The sequence below is a fragment of the Equus caballus genome, chromosome 4 (assembly GCF_041296265.1).
Source record: "Equus caballus isolate H_3958 breed thoroughbred chromosome 4, TB-T2T, whole genome shotgun sequence".
NCBI lineage: Eukaryota > Metazoa > Chordata > Mammalia > Perissodactyla > Equidae > Equus > Equus caballus.
Window position 1 is genome coordinate 77,212,713 of NC_091687.1, and position 24,903 is coordinate 77,237,615.

The following is a 24,903-nucleotide window of genomic DNA, read 5'->3' on the forward strand; positions in this document are numbered from 1 at the left end:
AAATTTCACCAGAAAAACAAAGGAACGTGGTAGAGACAACGTTGAGGTTGGAACTGCAGTTTGGGGGAGAATGGACAGCTCAGGAATTACTGCTTCAGGCTGAGACCCAGACAAAGGTGTTCACTAAAATGAAAAAGAAGTATAAAAAATGTCCTTGGGAATTTACATCAGTCAATAAATACTGAGGTACTTTAGAGATACAAACAGAGATCCAACTCTCAAGGAGCCTGTGTATTAATAGGACTGGGAGACGTAACATGTTTATAAAAATACAAAATCCTTTCAAGTACTATTAAGTAACCAAAACAGAAAAATATGGAGTCTTCTCTAGCTAAAGTAGTTGGAGAAGACTTCTCTAAAGATATGCTTTCTGAATTAAGTGTTGAACGAACCAGGAGGAGACAACAGCAAAATATCCCACATAGACGAGCAAGAGGACACAAGGCTGAGAGAGGAAAATGTTGGGATACTGAATACTCAGGAACACAAAGAAGGTGCCAATAAAAATATCTGGGATGCAAGAATTTAGTTAGGAAAACTTTGTTGCTCATGCAGTTTGCAAACCGGGGAGATGCAGCCTCCGAAACATAGAAAGTACGCTCGGGGCAGAATGTGGGAGGGCAGGCTTATGAAGGCAAAAACCGTAGACCACAGGGATTGTTTTGAAAGCCCTCTGATTCGTTGGTTCCCCTACAGATACTGACGTTCTAAAATCAGCTGTATCAGGCTTCTGGCCAGGCGTCAGGAAGGAACACTCAGGTTCAGGTACAAGTTGTGGTTTTTCTGAGAACAGAGTACGTGACTGCACCTCAGTCCTGGCATGGCCACTTGACTCTGTTTTTGTTTTAGGTCCTGGTTAGCCACACAGAATCCAGTTTGTCTTTCTCTTTTAGTGGCCCTCTACCTTTTGTTATAATTCTACAAAGGCTTGTGTGGCCAGAATGTATTGAATAAGAGAGATAATAGAAGGAAATGAGGTCAAAGATACAGGCAACAGCCAGACAGCACAATCTCAAAGGCCACAGAAAAGAGTCTGGATTTACTTCTGGCTATAAGGTGAATCACTGGAAGCTTTTAGGTGAGAAATGACATCTATTTTATGTTTTAGAAACATAGCTCTTGCTGCTATGTGGATAAGCTTGTGGTGGTAGTGGTTGGGGTGGAGGGTAGGGGTTGTGAAGACAGAATAAACTGTTAGGAGGCCATCTGGGCAGTACAAGCTGCTGGTGGCTTGGGGGAGGAACATATGTTTGATGGGAGTGGGAAGGTATGAGATAGGAAATCAAGAGTTCTGTGTTGGCCATGATAAACTTATATGCCTGTTAGACATGGAAATGAGGAGATGAGAACTAAAGCGAAAGGTCTGTGAGAGAGATATAAACTTGAACATCATCAGCACAGAGATGTTATTTGAAGCCAAGACTGTAGACAGAGAAAAGAGAAGGTAAAGAGCAGAGCCTTGAGCAACTCTAACATTTAGAAGTCTGGTGTAGAAAGAGAAACAAGGGAAGGAAATCGATAATGTATTAAGTGTAAAATAGATAGATAATGTATTAAGTGTAAAAGAGTGGTCAAATAGTTAATAAACTGGTGAGAGGTCAATAAAAATAAAAACAAAAAAATTATCATTAGTTTGGCAAGATGAAGAAAATTGGTGACCTTAATAAAACTCATTCAATATTGTGATGAGGGTGACTGAAGAGTTCTGAGTGAATGGTAGAAGTAGTGACATTGAATATAGGCTCCTCGCCTGCCATTCTCTCAATAAAAGGGGTTTTACTCCATTCTAAGGGGAAATTCTTCCAGTCATGTGCCCTAGATGCCATCTCCTCTTATCTTCCCTTGGACTCTGCTCCTGTAGTATTCCCCTTTCACTCCTGGAACCTCACTCCTCATTGTTGTAACTAAACCTTCCTATCAGCATAATACGGCTTAATTTTCACCAATCTGACAATATTTTCCTAAATCCTACCTCCCCATTCCAGCCATTGCCCAAATTTTCTGCTTTCCTTCATACCCAAATTAGAAGCTGAAAATTGCTTTTTAAGCTACAACACATTTATTAAGAAATTAGAGTTATCCTTAGAAGGAGGACAGAAACATGATCCCCTGGAGACTCTGTATCCACCTGGGGGTCAGATAGGTTGCAGAATAACTGTAATAGATTAACTGTTACTATAAACATGGAATCAGGAATTCACAGGGATCGCCATGCCAGAGATCAAAGAAAAAACAATTTACTTCATGATGAGAACATATCGCTGAAATTTTGTGGGAATGGCAGGCATCAGAGGCAGAGGAATACTGACACCTGAAGGGCGCATCCAAAGGACCCAGGACTGGAGATTACTCACGGACACAAGGCCACCAGGATCTCCATTTTGGTGGCAGATTGTCCTGTGGTAATTATAAATCAGGGTAGAGAATGTCTGAAACTCCTGTGTTAAATTCCTAACCATGCACTAATCAACAAGGAAAATGCTTCACCTTTTTTAAAAAATCAGTTTTGAAGGACAACCACAGTGGCCCATACACCAGGGAATCAGAACAGTCTGGAGCATGTCCTTCTGCAAAGATTTGCAGTAAACAATTGAACAGTCTATTTTACTCTTAAAATCGAGCTAGCCCTAGTTTTCTCACTATTGGGAAAGTTCATTAATCAGCAGTAAGGAGGAAAAAAGACAGAGTTGCCCTCAAGAATGGAAATGGAATCCACGCAGTGTTTCAGGTATGCTTCAGCCTCTTGAAATAAGTCCCTGAGCAGGAGAATTTGCAGTAGGTATAGATAGGCAAGTGTCTTGGTCCTTTCAGGCGGCTATAACAAAGTACTATCAACTGAATGGGCTCATAAGCAGTAGAAATTCATTTCTCTCGTTCTGGAGACTGGAAGTGTAAGATCAGGGTGCCAGCATGGTTGGGTTCTGATGAGAACCATCTTCCAAATTTGCAGACTCTTGACTTCTTGTATCCTCACATGGTGGAAAGAAAGCAAGAAAGCTCTCTGGAGTCCTTTTATAAGGGCACTCATTCCATTCATGAGGGCTCCACATTCTTTACCCAATTACTCCCAAAGGCCCAACCTCCTAAAACCGTCATTGGGGGTTAAGATTTCAACATATAAATTTGAGGATACAAACATTCAGTCCACTGCATCGGATTTTCCATTATCCACCAGGAAAACCCCCCCAAAACAAACTACATCAATTTTGGAGAATAAGCCTAGCAATTTCCTTCTAGTGTGACAGGGTAGGTCACAAGCAGGATGTCAATGACCATGAATCTAACTCTGGCCCTTGCCGACATGAGAAAGCCCATAGAGATGGCCCATATTTACATCAGTTGTGGCAGAGGCACATTGCATGCCTGACTGAACCTTTAGAAAAAAATAACTTAATGAATCAGCCATAATCTTATCCCTCAGAAACCTAATAAATCAAAACACTGGCATGTTAGCTGACTGGTGTACTAAGAAGAATTTGGAAGAATACAACCAGGTAGATGTAGGCAGTACCACCACAGACACCAAAACTAATGCAATTTGACCTAATAGAAGGGAGTAGGCAGGATTTGTGTGGGGAATGAAAGGAAGCTGATGGTTGAGGAATGACTGAGCTTCCAAGTAGCAGGAAGAGGTGTGTGGCCCTTCATTAGTTCCCTAGAAGAAAATGTAGGAGCCTTAACAAACTAATACCTTCCTTGCTCTTCATGACTTCCCTATTTCTTCTTTTCTTCTCCAACTTCTAAGGAAGCGTTTGTGTCTTTCTGCACAGCACCATGGCTTTCTGACAGACAACGAGGATAACTCGGGAAAAAGACTGTCTCAGTAAAAGAGCTAGTTAAAGGGTTTATATTGGAAAAAAGGGGAAATCACAATCAGGAGAAAAGGATATACTAGAATTGAGCTTTGCACAGGGATGAAGTGTTTGGGAGAAGCAGCTGTCATCCACACGGAGGGTGGAGCACAGAGGCAGAGATGGGGTGGGGAGGCTTAAGTGCAACTGCAGTTTATTAGCAACGTACTTCCTCCCTCTGGGTATTTTCTAAGAGACAGTTTGGATTAGAGATTAGAATTTCTTTTGCTTCTGGTTTTTCTTTGGACTGCTGTTTCTTCAAATGTGATTTCTTGTGGGGGTTAAGGGTCCAACTTTATTTGGATTATATCCTTGATAATCCAAACAAGATAAAATAAGAGCATAAACTAGGCTGTGGCCTTTGTGATTTTGAGAGTGGGACAGAATGAAGAAATATTTAGAACATATAATCAACTGGATAATTGCCTTGGACATTAAAGGGAGAAGAGGAAGAAACAGTCTAGGATGTTTACCACCTTAGGTGATTAGTTCAGTGAGAATGCCAACAACTATGGGAGCTAGAGAAAAAAACAATAACCTATGCTGAAGATAACCAATGGGCAATGGGATATCAATGTTTGAAGCTCATGGCAGAGTTAGAGCCAGAGATAAACTCGTGGGAAGACATGAGACTCTCTAAGGCAGATAAATCAGTCAGGATCCCAATAGGAATTCAAAGGCATCCTGAGATTAACTGGCCAATTGTTCATTGAAAATCTAAAATGTTTGCCACAAATGATGTTCTTCAGATAATGTAGCAGTGCCAACATGCAGGGAAAGAATCAATTAATATCATGAATTGTAGCTGCTACACTCTTCACTTCTGTAGCAGGTCACAAGTTCTAAGCAACTCTACTATGATTCTGTATTCTCGCTGCCCTCTGCCAGCCCCTTCAGCTAGACAGGGTTTGGATCTGGTGGAATAAGTCATATCTTTATTCTTATAGATTCTGAGCCATTGGCGCCACGTCTTCCTCGGCTTAGCACAATTTTCTAATGCTCTCAGGCGAAAATGTAAGTATCAACTGGTACCCCAGTGATTCTCCTGAGTTCTGAACATGGTCCCTTTTCCTCTATTCTGTGACAATACACTAATTTCCTCCTGATTGTGATAAATCACCCAGGGCAGTAGAGTGAGCTTCACGTTCTTTACCTGATGGTTCAGCAGCACGAGAAGCCCAAAATGTTCAGGGAGTAGTCTCAGCGTTCAATTTATTGAAAACATGTTGATGCTTCCTTGTGAAGCATAGCTTTCTTAGGCACTATGACTTTCAAATTCATTGAACCATACTCTTAGGGGCAGAAAGGAAAAATTCTTCTAGTGTATAATTAAGAGTAATTGCAAGAGGAGCCACTCCTACTTCTATGCCTTAACTCTCAGATTACACACCCCATGTATGGAGCCCATAATGGCGTTGGCTGCTGGTTTAAGGCATACATCTCATCACTTAGAAATATCATTCTCCTCTCACAACGCGTTTTCTCTTTATTTGCACTACAACTGAGGCTTTAGCAGGCCATTTCACTGTTCTGTCAAGCCAGCTGCTTCTGGATGAGGTATGTGGTAAAGATTAGTGAATTCTGCAGTTGTGGGCTCACTGTCGTGAAATGTGATCCTAGTCAGACAAGATACATATGGAAAAAAAATGACAGTCGATAAGTCACTCTACAAATTCATGAACAATGCTGCTTGTGGAAGCATTGCAGGCCGTGAAGGCAAATTCCCACCAAGAATAAGTTGGACACTCAGCAGTGGCAGTAGCCAAATGAGCCTTGCCAGAAAACCCACGTGGAACCTCTATTCCTGGTGCTATAGTCATTTTAAACACAATACATTGAGTAAGCATGAAGCATCTAAAGAAAGGTGACTGTTATCCACTAGGTAGGTCATCTTACCTAACTAATTATTGCGAGCCTCTTCCACAATGGACTACCTCTGCTGAGCATTACATGAAATACAAATATTGCCACACTGTACCTTTCCACATACCCATCCCCCGCATCTTTTTTCAATTTTTCATTTAAAATTTTTTTCTTTCAAAGTCCCTGATAGCCAAGTAACTTATTAGCCACTACCAACACTGCCAGTGTCGACCTGTTCCTCAAGCCATCTCTCCTTCCACGTGGAGTGGACAACTAGATGGACAGAACTAGGATGTCTTCACCCTGAGTGTGAATGTAGTACAATATCCACCCATTTCCTTCCATCTTTCTTGCTCTGGAAAATGGTGTCCCTGTGCATCAGAATTAGCAGGATGCCCATTATCCAGTCTCCTGAGACTAATATTACAAATAATATATTAAAACATTAGACATCTCTAAGCCAGTCATGGAATTATGTTTTTCTTGCCAGGATAAGTAATGAAATTTTAGCTGAGACTTCAAAGAATTATGCTTAGGAACTTCTTGGAAATGAGTGCTTCTCCTACAAAGTTCTGTGTTAAAGCAACAGATCTTTTCTACCTCTGAATATTGTTGTGTGCATGTGACATCTGAATTTAAAGCAAACACTTTGGGAAAAAGAGGGACATTAGCTTAAGAGTACAAGCTGACAACCTGAGGGTGGCACAGCGGAAAGAATCTGGTTCCTTGATAACGCTGTTGAGCCAACGAGTTAACCGAGTTAACCGTCCTTGGAACTGCTTTGCCTCTGGACTCGTTTGCAAGATAACTGATTCAAAAATTTGGAAATGACTGAATGAAAGAGGTAGGGCAAGGGCAGCGAGGATCTCACCTTTCCAATCTAGAAGTTTGGGAAACTTGAAGAGGCAGAGAAGGGAAAGATAATTAGGCATAAAATTAATAAAATTGGAGCCACTCGTTGAGTGCTTTCCAAAAGATAAAGGAGTCAAGGGGCACAAATGTAGGACTATGGGTAGCTCCTTCTACCCAAGTCTGTTGTTTAAAGCTCTCATGAAGAGGCCATTAAAACTGAGAACGGTGGAGTTGGGCAGAAAGGCTGAGAATTCTCTAAATGTAAAAACAACTCTAGGCTTTTTGCTATCACTACATCGGCATCATCAGGGAGTTTATTAGAATCACAGAATCTCAAGCTCCACCCGGTTCTACTTAACCAGAATCTGTATTTTAACAAGATTCTCAAGTGATTCATAAGCACATGAAAATTTGAGAAACATTTTGCAAGACAAAATTTGGGGATGTACTTATTAGCACATGAAATTGACCAGAAGAAAACAGACTGAAAGCTTATTAAGTTCTTAAGGGAAATGTATTCCCATTGGGTTTTCTATTACTTGCTGCTTAAGGCAAACTCATTGATACAGAAGGGATAGTTTTTGAATGGTAGAGGCTTAAACATATTTATAACCTCTTTTTTTAGTATAATAAATATATTTGGATTATAAAGTACGGAAACTATAAGGAGCATTAGCATTTGAATTCTGACCATCGTAATTCTGTAAGATGAGGAAACAAGTGTAGAGGCTTTGAAACATACAATGTTTAAATAACTGTTTAAGACAATAAAGTAAATATCACATGAAAGCGGACATGATTAAAGAACAAATGAAAGCAATTCAGTGTTATAGCCAGGCACTATCTATGCACTAGGGATAAAATTATGAATGGCATAAACCTCGCCTTAAGGAAACACACAGTCTAAATCAAGCGTAAGCCAGGTCTCAGATCGAAATGAGTAGGACCAAACAAAGGATATGCTTTTGACAGTTTTTGGCATGTACATCTCCAAACAATAAGTAGAAGCCTCAGCACCACAAATTTCCTTTAAGGTGCCAGACCTTCTCTATTTTCCATGCATGTGGTTCAAATTAAGCTACACCATTGCTCCAGGGTAGAAGCATGAGATATAGGTCTGACCAATCAGAACATGTACAATATATTATAGTATTATTTCCAGCTATCATCTCCACCCTACTCCCAACTCCCACAAGAAGAGTATACATGCCATAGTACTTGAGGGGTTGTCCTGCTCGTGGAATATAGTGGAGTGGAAGAAATCACTATCCAGAGTTGTAAGTCTGAGAAACTAGAAAAATGGTTCCATCTGTAGTGATAGAAATGTCAGTAAGTGACAAGCATTTGGGAAGGAAGACAAAAAATTCAATTTTAGATAATGAGATTTAATTTAAAATAATACTTATTATTTCTTTTTTATTAGAAAAGTAATGTCTGGTTTTATAGATAATTTTGAATATAGGGAAAGAAGGAAGGAGGACATTTAAAATAACCCTGTTAACATTTTGATTCACTTCCTTCCAAGCTTTTTTCCCCTCTCACACATAAATATATAAAACCAAAGTGGGATTAGATTTTATACACATTCTTGGATCCTGCTGTTTTCATTTAAGATTATGAGTATTCTGATGTAAAAAATAAAATTAAAAAATTAAAAACTTGACTATAGGACTTATAATGTCTACATATACATATATTTTTTTAAAATTTATGTGACTTCACTTACTGACAGATTTCTAACTATTTTTATAATTACAAATGTAACTCTAATAAGAATACTTACATTGAAACCTGGATAGACCTCTAATAATTTCTTAGGATGAAATTCTAGAAATGGAATTATCAAGCCACAGAATATGAACTACTTTAAGGCAATGTAGAGATGCACAGTGATTTCCCAAGAAGCTTCTTCATGTAAAATGTCAACAAGAACATAGACGGTAATTCCTTATTCTCTCACACTAAATATTTTCACGAAAATGACATATATACACAGACACACGTGTGTGCATCAAATTGTTAAAAGAAACTGGGACACTCCATTAAATAGTCTCTAACATCATAGTATAAGGGTAAGCTTTCTGTCAGGAGGCACAAGCAGAAAATCAGCCTGAGGAGTTTTCTTCCTGGACCAGGCGGTACTTGTAAGCAGCCGGCCAGCATGGTGAGGTTTTGTAATGAGTAAGAAAACAGAAAAAAATTACTCAATATATGTAGAGAAAATGTAGCCAGAAAAGGGGACATTGCTTTGAATACTTAAAGTAACCTTTCTCTCAGAAAAAAATTTACTCTTAAACCTAGGAGATAAAATATTCTTACGCAATTCTCAAGAGGCTATTACATCTACTAAACTATAGCATGCAGTTTGTGAAAAAGAAAGAACCTGAGTTTCGTGTAGACAGAGATTTTAAAACACACAACGACGATTTGCTCAATTAAAAACTATACTGGAAGGACTGAGCCTCAACATGTCGGACAGAGCACAAAGTCAAATTAATGAGATTAAACCCCAAGATAGCAATTTCAGATGGACAAGGAAACAAAAATCAAGACAATAAATCGTAGGAGCCCCTCACCAATCACTTGCCGCGCGGTTTCCGCTCCACAGTCCCATGGACGCCGAGCCCGCGGCGGGAGATGCCGGGCACCTACGGGCCGGGCCCGGGCTCCCATCACGGCGGCTCTCTGGGCTTCCTGTTTGCGGCCCTGGGCTGCCCTGCTTATCCTTGCGGCCGCGGTCTATGAAGGCCGAGTGGGCAAGTTTGGAGACAGCAGTATGTTGGGAAGTTCAAGTTTGCCTCCTTGGAATTTTCCCTTGGATCCAAAAGTTCACTGTGGCTACAAAGAAGAATGAGATTGGAGCATTAAGTACTCGGACTGGGAGATCTTGTGGTGCATGTTGACAAGGGCACGGCAGAAGGGACTGTGCACGCAATGCTACATGACCGAGAGGATGCAATCACCGCGTCCAGTGGAGGCTGAATCATGCGTTCCTGGGAGACTAACATCAGCATCAGGGGCCTGAACTGGGAGATTGCCCTGGACAGTGCCAGTTTCCAGGCTCTTGGACTACAGGCCTGAAGGAGTCAGTGAGGTGCATTGCGGTTCTGAAAAAGACCACTCTTGCCCTCCATCACCCCTCCTGCGGGCACCTGGAGTTAAAAAAAAGAAAAGGGGGGAAAAAGGAAAGAAAATAAAAGAAGAGGGAGACAGAGAAGAGAAAAAGTATTAGGGTCTCAGAGAACAGATCTAGATGATCCAATATTTATATAATAGGAATCTTAGATATGAATAAACCAATAAAACAGCCCCTCCAGATCAAGAGGGCTCACTGGGAACCAGGAAAACCTTTATCAAACTTCACAGTTAAATGCATGGCGTGATCCTGGATTGGATATTGAATTAGAAAAAAAAGTTGTAAAGGGCATTTTTTTTGTAAAATTAACCTTTGAACTAAATGTTAGGTAATATTATTATATCAATATAAAATTGTCTGCATTTGATAATTTTATTGTGGACATGTGAAAAGTCCTTATTTTTAGAAGACGTGTACTGATATATTTAGGAGTGAAATATCATGATATCTAACTTCCAAATGATTCAGAAAAAATAAACAATAGAGACAGCACACAAATGTGGCAGCATGTCAACTGACGAATTTAGCTGAAAGACATAAGGTTGTTTTCTGTAGTATTCTTGCAACTTTCTGTAGGTTAAAACTTTTTAAGATATTTTTAAAACATAAAAAATAATTCAAAGATAAAACTGGGATACCAAGTGAAATATTTAACTCTAAATGATAAAGAAAAAAGTTCTATAGATATCCAGGAAGAAAACAAGCAAACAAAAGGAAACTCATAAAGATTAGCATCTTCAGTATACAAGCAAGAAAAAAATGGAGCAAGATCGAAGAATGTCATGTTAAGTAAACATACAGAAACTTGGAAAATGTATCCTTCTGCAGGTGGAGGTAGGAATGTTTCCAGCCAAGTAACAAATAAATGCATACAAAACAAGTCAAGTTTAAGAGAGTCAAATTATGGGGGAAAATACTTTTAAAAGAAAAGATAACTTTATATAAAACACGGTAAGAATCTATTGGTCTAGTCTGATTTTCTAATTCAGCTTGGTTTGGTATAATTAATATTTCTTGAAAACTACCTTTCCTTCCATATTTTAATTTTTGCTTAGAATCCATATCTGGTGCTATATCCCTCAAAGCATTCCCATTTTTTGTATTTTGGTTTTGTCTCTTTCTTTAATCTGTGAGAGATTCCTTAATTCTTGTTTTTTTTCAGATACTCCTATCTCCAGGATATGCTGAATAAAACTGGTAATGGGGGCACCATTATATTTTTCTGAACATCAAACATAATTTTACAATGTTGGAACATTAAATATAGTGTTTAAGATAAAGTTTAAGAGCCTTTGCTTTTTCAGTTGTAGGGGGTCCCTCTGTGAAATGAATGTTCAAGTCTATTACTCATTTTTCTACTGAATTGTTTACCTTGTTCTTGTTCATTTCTAGGGGTTATTTAAATATTCTGGATACTAATCATTTCTCAGTGATATGGATTGGAAATATCTTCTCCCTGTGGTAGTTTGTCTTTTTACTCTCTTGCTTGTATAATCTGATGAAAATAATGAGAATTTTAATGTAGTTTATCTTCATCTTTTAGTTTATGTTATATACTTTTTATATCTTGCTTAAGCAATGCTTCCATAGCCAAGATCATCAGTTATTTTGCCCTATTGCCATAATTTTCATAGATTTGCCACTTAGATTTAACTGTTTAATCCAGTTGAAATCTATTTGCATATATCAGTGAGGTAATGATCAAATTTTATTCTTTCCAAATAAATAACCAATTGTCACAGAATCATTTATTGAAAACTAATTCTTTCCCCATTGATCTAAAAGGTCATTTTGCAATATTAAAACATTAAAATGCTAACATTTAACATAAAGTGCAGTTTCCTGTAGTTAATCTGGTAAATATTCTTTATCAGAGTTAAGGAAATTTTCTTCTGTTTCTAGGTTACAACAGATCTATCATGAAGTACTTTATTAAATACTTATTTTGGATCTCTTCAGGTTAACATATGGTTTTTCTCCTCTTAACTTTTAATGCGATCAATTGCAAAAATTGGTTTTTTAGGATACAGAAAACAACCTTGCATTACTTGCCCAGATTCAACTTTGCCTTGCTCTCTCTATCTCTTTCTTTCTCTTTCCCATTCCTCTCTACTTCCTTCTGTTTGGTTACACATTTTGGATTTAATGCTTGATACTTTGTCTAGCAGTTTTGCATCTATGTTTACATGTGAAATTGGCTTATAATTTCCTTTCTCATCTTCATTGGGCTTTGCTATCAAAGTTAAATAACCTTCATAAAATGAATTAAGAAATATATATATATATTTTTAATATTCCTGGAAGAATTTGTGTAAAATTATTACATAAATTCATTGAATGTTTGGAAGAACTTAGTAAAATCGTTTAGGCTGACATTTTCCTTCTGGGAAAATTTTAAACTAAAAATGTAATCCTGTTAAAGGCTATAAAATTTTTCACATATCCATTTCTATCTGTTCTTTTATCCAGGCTCATCATTTACTTTGATGAGTTATATTTGTATAGAAATTTGTCCATCTAAGTTTTCAAATTTCTTGTCATAAATGTATTTCTATTATTTTTATTATCTTTTTATCACCCTATTTTTTGTATGTATGTCCCTTTTTATATTACTATTAATTTTACTTTTATATTACTATTAATTTTATATTACTATTATTTTACTTTTCCCTTTTTATCGAGGGATTTTCCAGAGCTTTTGAACTTTGAAAATTTTTGTGGGAAAAAAAGCAATATATGGCTTGGTTGATACTTTTTATGTTTCTTTGGTTTCATTAATTTTTCTCCTATCTTTATTTTTTTCCTTCTTTCAGCTTACTTTAGGTTTATACTGCTCTTCCTTCTCTAACTTAAGTGGATAATTTGCTCCTTAATTATCAGCCTTTTTTCTTTTCTAATTTAAGCATTTTAAAGCTATGTTCCTCTAATTACTGCTTACTTGCATTCTATAAGTTTTGATTAGTATTTTCATTATTATTCTTTTTCTAAATATTTTCTAATTTCCATTCTGATAGTGCCTTTGATGTATAATTTATTTAGATATGCAATTTTTAATTTCATAGCATATTGGAGCTATTAAGTTATGTTTTCAGCACATACAAAAGCTAGTTTCTATGCCTGTTTCACATTCTAGTTTTCTGTCTTCCCTCAGTTTTTGGCCTGATATTTCTTTTCTGCCTTGCCAGCTCCCTGAAACACCCAAGACAACTCTTCAAAATATTTTTTATCCAGAATTTTAGGTTGTTTTCAGAGGGATGGTCAACCAGATTGTACATTTCTCATTTTGTGGTAGTAGATACTTTACAATTTTTATGTTATTTTCTGTGTTAGATGTGTATTTTGCGATAAGGTACTGGCACAGTTTGCTTAGTACTGTTGCTTTATTTTATAACTATCCCAAGAAAATAAGACATAAAGAAAATAAGATAAATTTAGAAAATTTTCATTGTCTAATTAATGACAGATATTTTTAGGATATTGTATTTGATTGGTGATTCTAACGACTTGTTAGCTTTAAACAAAGATCATCCATTGTAGTAGAAAAATAAATTTCCACAAAAAATAAACCTGTTTAAATATAAAATCTTTACAAGGAATGTAGGTTTTAAGGCTACAGAAAATGGATTTTTAAAAGCAGTTGGTATTGTTTTTAAGAGTGATGGCATGCTTAATATTAAAAACATCCATTTTAAATTAAAAAATATGAATGCAGCAAGAAAAATAAGAAATATTGAAATATTAATTTTTAATTTAAAATAACATTCAGAAAAGTGACAAAATATTTACATTAATGACACTCAAGTGTGAAGAAAATATTTTGAAGAATCAATATTCTGATATTATGTAAGCCTATTTTATGATATAATAAATTCCAACTGTACCAGATAGAACATACCTAATGAAACACAATTCAAGAGAGTGTCTAATCTGAAAACGTCATCAGTAGTACCTCACATTTCCAAATTATGGATATCAGGATCTTTAATGTCAGAAGCACTCTTTATGACATAAAATAAAATATCCAAGTAAGATAAAAAAAAATACCAAAAACAAACTGTGCCCTGTTAACTGTAGAACTTTTCCTGGAAGAGAGTTTGAACACTTCTTAAATTTTCCTGTCGTAGGCAGAATGATGGTCCCCCAAAGATGTCCAGGATGGACCCTAATCCGTGGAGCCTGTGACTATGTTAGGTTACATGGCAAAGATGAATTAAGATTACAAATGGAATTAAGGTTGTTAATCAACTGACTGTAAAAAAGAGAGATCATCCTGGATTATCTGGATGGAGCCATTGTAATAATTGAGGCCCTGAAAACATGGAAGAGAAAATCAGAAAAGGGGCCAGAGTCAGAGGATGACTTGAAAATGCTAAACGGCTGGCTTTGAAGATGGCGAAAAGGGCCAGGAGCCAAGGAATGCTGGTGGCCTCTGGAATGTGGAAAAGTGAGAGAAATAGAGCTCCCCTATTGCCTCCAGAAGGAATGCAGCCTTGCTGACATCTTGATTTTAGCCATTTCTGACTTCTGACCTCCCTAACTATGTAACAATTAGTTTGCATTGTTTAAGACACTAAAGTTTGTGATACATTTTTACAGCAGCAATAGGAAACTGATATAATTTAACTTCTTCAAATGTATTAAGATATCTTGTATTAAGAAATCTTAAGATATCTGAGAAGGTTATCATTAAAGACTTTAAAATTGGTAAATTTGTGCATACTGGAGGCATCAACTTTCTTCATTCCTAACAAATTTACTTGAAGTTCGATATTATTTTTATACTTGATCCGCAAATTACTACCTAGGCTATGTTTCCATATGAAAATCTACTCAGGAAGATATAAGTTTTCAAGCTAATTCTTATGGGAACATCTTCAACGGGTTGCTGCTGGTTAAACTGGACAGGAGCCTTTGAAAACAAGGTAAGAACAGTTCATCTAAAAAGCTATAATTTGGAGATTTCACTGTGGAAATTGTTGTCACCAATAATTCAAATAACACTTTTTTAATAATTAAAAAACTTCCCTTAATTTGACATTTCTGAGCCAGACACTTTACTATCCTGCCAGGTTAATGCTTTGAGAGGTCAAGAGATTATTTTAGAAAAGAGAGTAAACTGCTCAAAATTGTGTTTTAGGAAAATAAGAAGTAGCAATGTAGGAAACAGTTTGGACTTCCAGCCAAGATGACTCTGTAAGTTCATGCTTTTGGGTAACTCTATGGTTCCAGTCATATACTGATGACATATAAAGTGAAAAAAAAAGAATAGAGACGTAACTTGGCACAAAAATAAGATAATCTTCCCCGTAGATCACACAAACCAAGGCAGAAGCAATTAGCCTGCTGAAGTCAAGGTCCAGAGAAAGCAGAGGTAGCTGGGATTCAGCTCATGTGGAGAAGTGGGATAGAAATGCTTCCTATTTGGTAGGAGAATTCCTTGAAAACAGAGGATAGTGTGGATTCCAAGATGCTGATGATACAGGAACTGAAACTGTGCCTTATTTAAAGCTTCAAACCTAGAGAAATAGGTGAAAATACACACAGCATCACAAGGAAACTGAGAAAAATGGTCTGGGGAGTGGTATGCAAGAGCCCCAGTGGTACCTTGGTGCAGAAGGCATTTCAGGATTTGCTTATAGATTTGGAATCACAGTAAATGAAAAACCGTTAGACAGAGATAATGAGGAAAGAAAGAGAGTGAAAGGAAATGGAGAGGGTGGGAGATGAAGAAGAGGAAAGGGAGAGAGGGAAGGAGAAGAAGAAGTGGTAGTGGAGGGGGAGAAAGGACGAAAAAGGCTAGAGGAGAGAAGAGAGAAAGAGAGAGAGAAAGGGACACAGATGGTACAAAAACATTAGAAAGATAGCCAAAAGCATACAACCAAAGGTCAATTCATCCTAAACGAGATTAAAATAATAGAACAACATGAAAAGCATGTTTTTTTACATTTATTTTTATTGAAGTAATGTTGCTTTATAACGTTTACAACATAATTTAAATTTTAAATTAAAGGATGTTTTTTAGTTACTAAAATTTATAAAGTTCAGGTGTGCATCATTATATTTTGACTTCTGTATAGACTGCATCATGCTCATCACCAGAAGTCTAGTTCCCATCCGTCACTGCGTAAATGGCCCCTATGCCCCTTTTATCCTTCCCTCACCCCCCTTCCCTTCTGGTAACCACTAATCTGCTCTCCGTATCTATGTGTTTGTTTGTTGTTGTTTTATCTTCCATGTATGAGTGAAATCATAGGTATTCGTCTGTCTCCATCTGACTTATTTTGCTTAGTATGATACCCTCAAGGTCCATCCATGTTGTCACAAGTGGCAAGATTTCATCTTTTTTATGGCTGACTAGTATTCCATTATATATATACCACATCTTCTTTATCCATTCATATGTCAATGGGCACTTAGGTTGTTTCCAAGTCTTGGCTACTGTAAACAATGTTGTAACAAACATCGAGTGTATATATTTCAAAAAGCATGTTTAAAAAAATAAGTTTAGGATGCTAAAAATCTCATGAATATCCATGCAAAAATAATTAGCACAAGGCTATGAAAAGAGAAAATTGGAAACAAAGAAGAAAGAATATTGTAAGACGTGGAGAATAGATCAAGAGCCTCCAATAAGTAACTAACAGGTATTCCAGAATTATAAAGTGGTCCTGGGACTGATGGTGCCCCCAGAAGGCTAGCAAAAGCAGGTTCAAATATTTCTGGAGAAACCTATCTCCATCTCCATTCTCTCTGCACTACCACAGATAAAATTTCAAGGAAAATAAGCTTTTAGTCAAAATCTACAAAACAAACAAGGAAATAAGATACCATGAGCAGGAGGGAGCAGAAACAAAGATGCAACTGAATAAAATTCCAAGTTTTCGGGTATAGGAGTGACTGAGAAACAGAGTATAAGCAAGTTTAATGTGCTTAAATATATAAAAGGTATTGGAAATATGAACAAAGATTAAGAGACAAGAAAATTATCTAGGAAGGAAACAAATTGAACTTCTAGAGAGGAAAAAACATATAATTATTTAAATGAAAAAATTAATGGGCAGGATTAACAGCAATTTAGGCACAGATAGATAAAAAGAAAATTAGTAAATGGAAAATACAGATGAAGAAATTACCCAGAATATGGCACAGAGAGTCAGAAGTAGAAAATATTAAAGAATGGTTAAGAGACACAAAAGATAAAGTGAGAAATAGGTATATATTTATAAATATAAATAAATATAATAAATTAAATATGTATAAATTGGTATATACATGTAATATACTATATATGCATAATAATATATGTGTAGTATATAAATGTAATATATATGTAATATACCAATTTAGAGATGGAGATAGCCCAACGAATTCCAAGGAGAGTAAACTTAAAAACATAAACGTTATAATTCATCATAGTGAAATGGCAGAAACTAATGACACAAAGAAAATCACCTAGAGAGAAAAGACAGATTATCCTCAGAGGAATGGCAAATAAAACTATACAGAACAATTTATATTAAAGTCTTGGGAAAACGTATGTCTCCCAAACACGGATGAAATAAACTGGTTTAGTAATTTTTATACCAGACAAAATAGAATTTGGAGAAAAAGCAGGTATACAATGTCAGCACATAATAATAATAAAAAATCCATTGGGAGTTACAATAATCTCAAAACTATATAGAACTTACAAAGTGGATTTAAGAACAGATTGGAGAGGGGCCAGCCTCTCTGGTTGGATTCACGTGACCCACTTCAGTGGCCTGGGGTCCATGGTTTCAGATCCCAGGCATGGACCTACACACTGCTCATTGGGCCATGCTGTGGCAGCATTCCACATACAAACTAGAGGAAGATTGGCACAGATGTTGCCCCAGGGACAATCTTCCTAAGGCAAAAATAGGAAGATTGGCAATGGATGTTAGTTCAGGGGCAATCTTCCTCACCAAAAAAAAGAGAATAGATTGGAGAAGGAAAAGTGTTAAGTTTGATGAGGAAGATAAGGAAAGAAGATTGTCAGTTGAATGTGGTATTATGGAATTCAATGATGATCTTCAAGAGAGCAGTGTTAGTGACTGATTAAAGAATGAAGCCGGGGTCAGCCCTGTTGCCTAGTGGTTAAGTTCAGTGGGCTCTGCTTCAGCCACCTCAGTTCAGTTCCTGGGTGCAGACCTACATCACTCGTCTATCAGTGGCCATGCTGTGGTGGTGACCCATATACAAAACAGAGGAAGATCAGCACAGATGTTAGCTCAGGGCAAACCTTCCTCAGCAAAAAAAAAAAAAAAAAAAAATGAGTGAACTGGATTGCAATAGGAGGAAGAATGAAGGAGAGGTAAGAAAGTGGAAACTTCAGAATTGTGTCTGGGATGTGAGACAGAAAGCTATTACAGAAGCCAGAGGGGTACATGGGGCTAAGAGGTGTATTTTTCTTTAACTTGAACATCTTTTCAACAAATGCTTAGGTTTTGTGATTTTTGCTTAGCAATGTGAAACATTATAATGTACTTTTCTTTCTTTGTCCTTTTCTCCTCTGTCCACACAGCTGGAGGAATCAGAAAAAGAAGTTCTTTGGGGTCAAGCCCTTGGGTCATGTGCCATCTTGTCAGTATGAGTGCAAGAGGAAAAGTCAAGAGGTTGTTGGAGAACCACACCCACATGCATGACCTCCTACTGCCCTACGATGCCATCTAGCAAAGGAGTTCCATCAGTGTCCTGGGAGCCAAGCAACCAGATAAGCAACTTGTCTTTCAAGGGAAGTGATGGTGAAGAAGTAAGTGAGAGGTTGTTATGGGCTAATTGTGCCCCCTCAAAATTCATACATTGAAGTCCTAACCCCCAGAACCTCAGAATGTCACTGTATTTAGAGATAGAGTCTTCAAAGAGGTAAGTTAAAATGAGGTCATTAGTGGGGGCCCTGATCCAACATGTTATAAGAAGATGAGATTAGGACACCAACACAGAGGGAAGACCTTGTGAAGACACAGGGAGACGATGCTCATCTGCAAGGCAAGCAGAGAAACCTCAGAAGAAACCAACCCTGCCGACACCCTGTCTTAGATTTCTATCCCTCGGAATTGTAAGAAAATAAATTTCTATAGTTTAGGCTTCCCAGTCTGTGGTCCTTTGCTGTGAAAGCCCTAGCAAACGAACACAGAGGGAAGGGACGAAAGGATGGAATCCTGGACTCAGCCCTACCTCAATGCCCCAAACTTATTGTTTTTATTTTTAAAATTTAAGATGTAATAGGACATTGCAGTCAAGCTCATGGTCAGGCCAGAGATCAGAATCAGAGATTCAGATCAGTAGATCAGAGAGGTTGGTCCTAAAGGTCCCAGATGGAAGTAAGCACAAAGTGACACTCGCCACCATGCTGAACAATTATCCCTTGTTCTATTTCTCATTCTTGAATTGTGTTTAAATAGGTTGTGCCACTCAATGCACCAGGAATGGAGTTTGTAATGCCCAGGTGACAATGTAGCCGAAATAATAAAACCCTAACAATTTTTAAGTTCTCCTGTTGATGAACAATAGCCCCATTCCATTGTTAAGAACCCACATAAAATGCTCGTCCTCAAAGAAATTTCAGTCCACGTAGTGAAAACTCTCCCTTCTTGTTGTCACAGAGAAATATAAAATACTGTGTAAGTAAAAGCAATTAGAAAAATAAAGTCAAAATCCAAAAAGCTGTATCATTGTTTATTTGCTTAGAAATATTAAAGTCTAAAATATAAACTTCCCTTTAACAAAAGCCTTGTGAGATTTCCAATAGTTTCACATACATTTGGGGATAGGATTAAAATTAAAATAAATGAAAATAGCTTAGTAAACTGTCCCAGGCTTTGGAATTAAATCTCACGTGTTTGGGGCCAGCCCGGTGACGCAGCGGTTAAGCTCGCACGTTCTGCTTCTCTGCGGCCCAGGGTTCGCCAGTTCGGATCCCGGGTGCGGACATGGCACTGCTTGGCACACCATGCTGTGGTAGGCATCCCACAAATAAAGTAGAGGAAGATGGGCACGGATGTTAGCTCAGGGCCAGGCTTCCTCAGCAGAAAGAGGAGGACTGGCAGTAGTTAGCTCAGGGCTAATCTTCCTCAAAATAAAATAAAATAAATCTCATGTGTTAGAATCATGAACATGTGAGCTATTAATGGTGTAATATTTTGTGAAATACTTTAGTTCTCTGGCTTTCGGTGTTTTCATGTGCAAATAAGAATAATGCAAAGCATCCATGATGTTCAAAAGATCAAATAAGATAGTTTGCAAGAAACCATTTTGTTAACCATAAGGCACGCTGTTAGGAATATCATTCTGCTATTATTATTTTATATTTACCTTTGAGTAAGTAAAAAAGCAGCCTTAGGGAATTTTTCTTTCTGAAATAGTTTGATAAAACCTCTCTCGTATAGAATCTAGAGTGTCATCTAGAATCTTATGAATTGGTCACTGTTAACTTTTGTCACATTATATTCTGAACATAGCTTGCTACCAAAATGTCATGAAACCCAATTTTCTCCATTTCCAGTGCCTCAGACTGTCCGTGTATTACTTCTTGCTGTATATTTTTTAAGTAGATAATAGGAAGCAATGGCCATCTTGCCTTGCTGCAGCCAGAATTGTACTGTTACAGACAGATGCTTCTGACACCCATCCCTCACAGGCCAATGCAAGGGAGCCCTGAAGATCAACCTTCCTCTCAAGGTGTGTGTCAAATGAAACACTGCAACAGGCCAATGGAACATAAAATGTCCTTTTGTGTTTTTTGAGGAAGATTGGCCCTGAACTAACATCTGTTGCCAATCTTCCTCTTTTTTCCTCTTTTCTCCCCAAAGCCCCAGTACATAGTTGGATATCCTAGTTGTGGGATGCTGCCACAGTATGGCTTGATGAGTGGTGTGTAGGTCTGTGCCCAAGATCTGAACCAGCAAACCCTGAGTCGCCGAAGTGGAATGTGCACTTAGCCACGAAGCCACACGGCCAGCCCCGAAATGTCCATTTTTAAAAAGAACCCAAAAATTTATCTTTGAATCCAAGAATGTGTGACAGTATGTTATAGATTGGAGGGGAGGATTTTAAAGTTGAAGCTCCAAGTACCCCCTCAAATTTGAAGCCTCTTATTCTTTTGACGGTCAAGCAGATGTGGTATACTACTTCTCTGGAACTTAATGATCTAGCTTTTCTACCCTTTAATATTTATGATGCTATATAAAGGCTGTATGTACTTGACATTTCCAGGGCCATTTTTTTGCAAATGGTCTTAACCCAGCCTCTAAATTTGCAAACACAAACTATTTGGGCAAATATTTCTGGTAGTTAGATGAAAATGCTGTGTTTGAGGATATCATTTGATACACACAATTTTAGAGGCCATCCTGGAAGAAAGCAAAGTAGTCTCCCTAAAAAAATCCTTGAAAACCAGGAAATATAGTCATATTCATAAAGTTTTTATCTAAAAAAGGAAAAAGTAGGATAGAACTGAGAAACAGTTTATAGTACACATCAGATGACGTCAAATCTCCACTCGTGTCATTATTATTTGCAATTAGCTTCATAAAAGCAGAGAGGTAGCATATACTTTTCTATTTTATTCCTGGGGATTTGACTCATCTCATCTCTCCCCTTACAGATAATACAGTAAAATACCAAAAATTAACTAAGAGATTACAGGCATCAAATAAGTAGAAGGGGATGCTTGCTTCCTCCCAAGTGCCTGAATGGAGGGCTCAGGGGACACTTTTCCATGATCAACTGGCCAAGGTTCTATTTGTCTCTATCAATGCACCCATTTCAACATCAGCTTAATATAGTCACCAGGCTTCTTTCCAAATTCTACTAATAAAATCAATATAAAATGGAATTTTCCAATCTACATTTAATTTAATTGCGGTTTTCCTTTATTTGTGTTCTTAAAAAATCTTTTCTAAAGCTCCATAAGCAATCTGCCCAAAGTGTAAGTGCCTGATTGATTGACAGATTATTTTATAACTAGTACTTATTATTCCTTTTTATTAAGAGCTGAGTGGCTTTTAGAGTAAAAACAATAGGGTGAAAAAAAGGTCTTTGATTCACTTATTTCAAAGAGAAAATTGGAGTGAAAAGAGTTATAAAGTCAATGATTTTGACAGTATGTGCATTTCTTGCATTGTATATTAATTGACAGTCAGAAATTGTAACAGGTGGACATACAATGCAAAAGGGAAAAGGGAAAGATGTAGTGAGGAATTTTAAAGGTGCCATGCAGTAAATGGTAACTGAGCCTCCCTTGGTTCTTATATAAGGGAGTTTTTAACTACAAAACTAAAATAAATAGTATGTGGGGATTATGACTTCAGTGTATATTTTATGAGATTACGAATTAGTTTATATGTAAAAGGCAGGTGCTGCCTTCTCCTTTATAATGTTTTTATTTTTCCTTTAAGGATAGTTGGATATTTTTTGAAACGAAAATAAAATGAGTGACTTTTCCAAAATTTTGTTGATATTCTTTGTCATATGATTATTTTCTATATTCCACATATAGCTTTCCTAGATTGCTTCATGTTTTATTTACCCTCAGTTGATATATGAAAAAAGAGGGGCTGGCCCAGTGGGATAGTGGTTGAGTTCACGCACTCCACTTTGGCAGCCAGGAGTTCGTGGGTTCAGGTCCCAGGTGCGGACCTAGCACACGCTCGTCAAGCCATGCTGTAGCTGCGTCCCATATAAAATAGACAAAGACTGGCACAGACATTAGATCAGTGACAATCTTCCTTAAGCAAAAAGAGGACAATTGGCAACAGATGTTAGCTCAGGGCCAATCTTCTTCAGAATTAAAAAAAAAAAAACCAGTTTGGTAAGATTCTTATTTTAATCCCCCATGGACCCAGCAAAACCTATCAGCTGCATTCTCTTCTTATTGGGCTAACTTTAAACAATTGCATAGTATCTAAGAAGATAGAAACTTGGTATAACTTCTGATGAAAATAAACAAGACAAAAATTTAGCCAGTTTGAGCAAGATAGGCTTCTGGGTTAAACAAACTTTTCAAAAATCAATCCTTTGAAAAAATTTCAATTACCTGATACAGATAGTAAACTAGAACTAAACAATCAGATATATCTGGGCCATTGGTTTATGATGCTTCATGTATTTGATATATCTATCTGAAGCTTGCTAATCAACAATGTATGAAACATAAGAGAGATGAATAAACTAAATACATTACCCTGCTATTTGCAGATCATTTGCATTTCTTGGTCATGCATCACCATGGCCACTACTCCAAGAAGGCTATTCAAATAGCAAGACCTTCACACGAATGATCACTTCTTATATAGTGATGGCTGGAGAAAAGCTTGCTGCAATTGCCGTTCATTATGCTCTAGTCTCATAAATGGGTTTTAAGAAATTCCTCAGGCAAGTGGGGTAGCTCACCGTAACAAGCGGGGTCTAAATTCCATGTCACCACATATGGCAAACTCTCCACAGGTGCAAAATGACATCCATGACCAAATTGAGCCAGTAGGCAAGAATAGGAAGTCAATAAGTACAGCTGAGTATTATTTATTTTTTAGAGTTGTTCAAAGAGTTATTTTTAAGCTCGTGCTGCAAGTGTCTTTAAAATGCTTTTTTTGAGGGGAATGTGTGATTAATTTTAGCCTTGGGAGACCGATTTAGAGCTCCAGATTTAGGTGATACTGCTGAGCTCTTGAAATTGACTGAGGGAAGTTGTTGAATGTTTGGCCTAGAAACAGAAACATGTTACATAAAGAGAGGCCACAGCGCTGAGGCAGCAACGCGGGAGGCAAAACCAAAGCGAGTGCGCACCTCAGGAGTTCAGCACACGTGGGAGGAAAAGGCAGAGTAAATTATGCACTTAAACCAAAACCGGGTTAATGAATGAAAGAGTGATTGATGAATAAAAGCGGGGACGAAATTCACATTAGTCTATTAGCAAGTGAGGGAGGGAAATATGATTCGTCCTAGGAAGTAGTTGTATAAAAGTATGATTTCTTGCTTGATTTTTTTTTTTTTTTTTTTTTGTGAGGAAGATTAGCCCTGAGCTAACATCTGCCACCAATCCTCCTCTTTTCACTGAGGAAGACTGGCCCTGAGCTAACATCCGTGCCCATCTTCCTCTACTTTACATGTGGGACACCTACCACAGCATGGTGTGCCAAGCGGTGCCGTGTCCACACCCGGATCTGAACTGTCAAGCCCCTGCCTCCAAGAATCGGAAGTGCGAACTTAACCACTGCGCCACTGGGCCGGCCCCCATGCTTGATTTTTAAATGGAACTCATTTAGAGTAGGCAACTCTTGACTGCTCCCTGGCTGCCACTATTCCTTTGCTCAGTGTTTGCCCTGTCAACCAAAGTTTCTAGGCATTCACCTATTCTGGATGCCAGTCACCAACATGCCTCCGTTGTTCTAGCCACATTCCTATTTGTCTTTGATGCCTCTTGCTCCCTTGTGCTTAGCTCTCCTTTTCCTTCTAAGGCATCTTGTTGGTTCATATTCCTTTTTATCTTTTCCTTATCATTAGCTGCGTTCAGCCCTTATTCTGGGTGCTATGATGGCCATTTCATGGTGAACTTATTTCTTTGGTTTGAAAGATCACCCTGTTAAAATTGGGTAGAGTGGACATACATTCAGTTATTAGGGGAATTTTTCCCAATAATTTCACACGCTGTTCCAAAATAGTCTTTTAGAAGGATTATACTTTCCCTTTTCTTGATTTTTGTATATCTAGGAAAAATTAAACAAAAGACAGTTAAATAAAAGGAGGTAAATGTAGAGCGACTGAAGTTGCCATTCACTGCTGATGGTACAGACTGTAAAATGGCACCACTACTTTGGAAAACTGTTTGACAGGATTTAATAAATTTTAATATATGCCTACTCTATGATACAGCAACCACACTGCTAGGTATATATCCCAAAGGAATGAGTGCTTATGTCCACAAAGAAAGATTTGTGCAAGAATGTTCATAGAAGCTATCCACATCCTAGGCAAAAAACCGGTAACAATCTAAATGTCCACCAATAGGAGAGTGAATAAACAAACCACAGATACACACAATACAGAGGAATCTCAAAACAACCATACTCAGTGAAAGAAGCCAGATATAAATGAGTACATAATGTATGTTTCCACTTGTGCGAAGTTTAGGAATAGGCATAAATTAATCAATGTGATAGAAATGAGGATAGAGCCCACTCC

The 24,903-nt window shown here is 37.5% G+C and overlaps 1 long non-coding RNA gene across 1 annotated transcript; it reads left to right on the forward strand.

Annotated features, from left to right (window-relative positions):
* Positions 1-945: 945 nt before the first annotated feature.
* LOC138923818 (uncharacterized) lies at positions 946-19,388 on the forward strand. Its single transcript, XR_011437964.1, has 5 exons — positions 946-1,078; positions 4,799-4,865; positions 10,865-10,899; positions 13,827-14,624; positions 18,248-19,388. It is a non-coding gene; the product is annotated as an uncharacterized lncRNA (long non-coding RNA).
* The last annotated feature ends 5,515 nt before the right edge of the window (positions 19,389-24,903 follow it).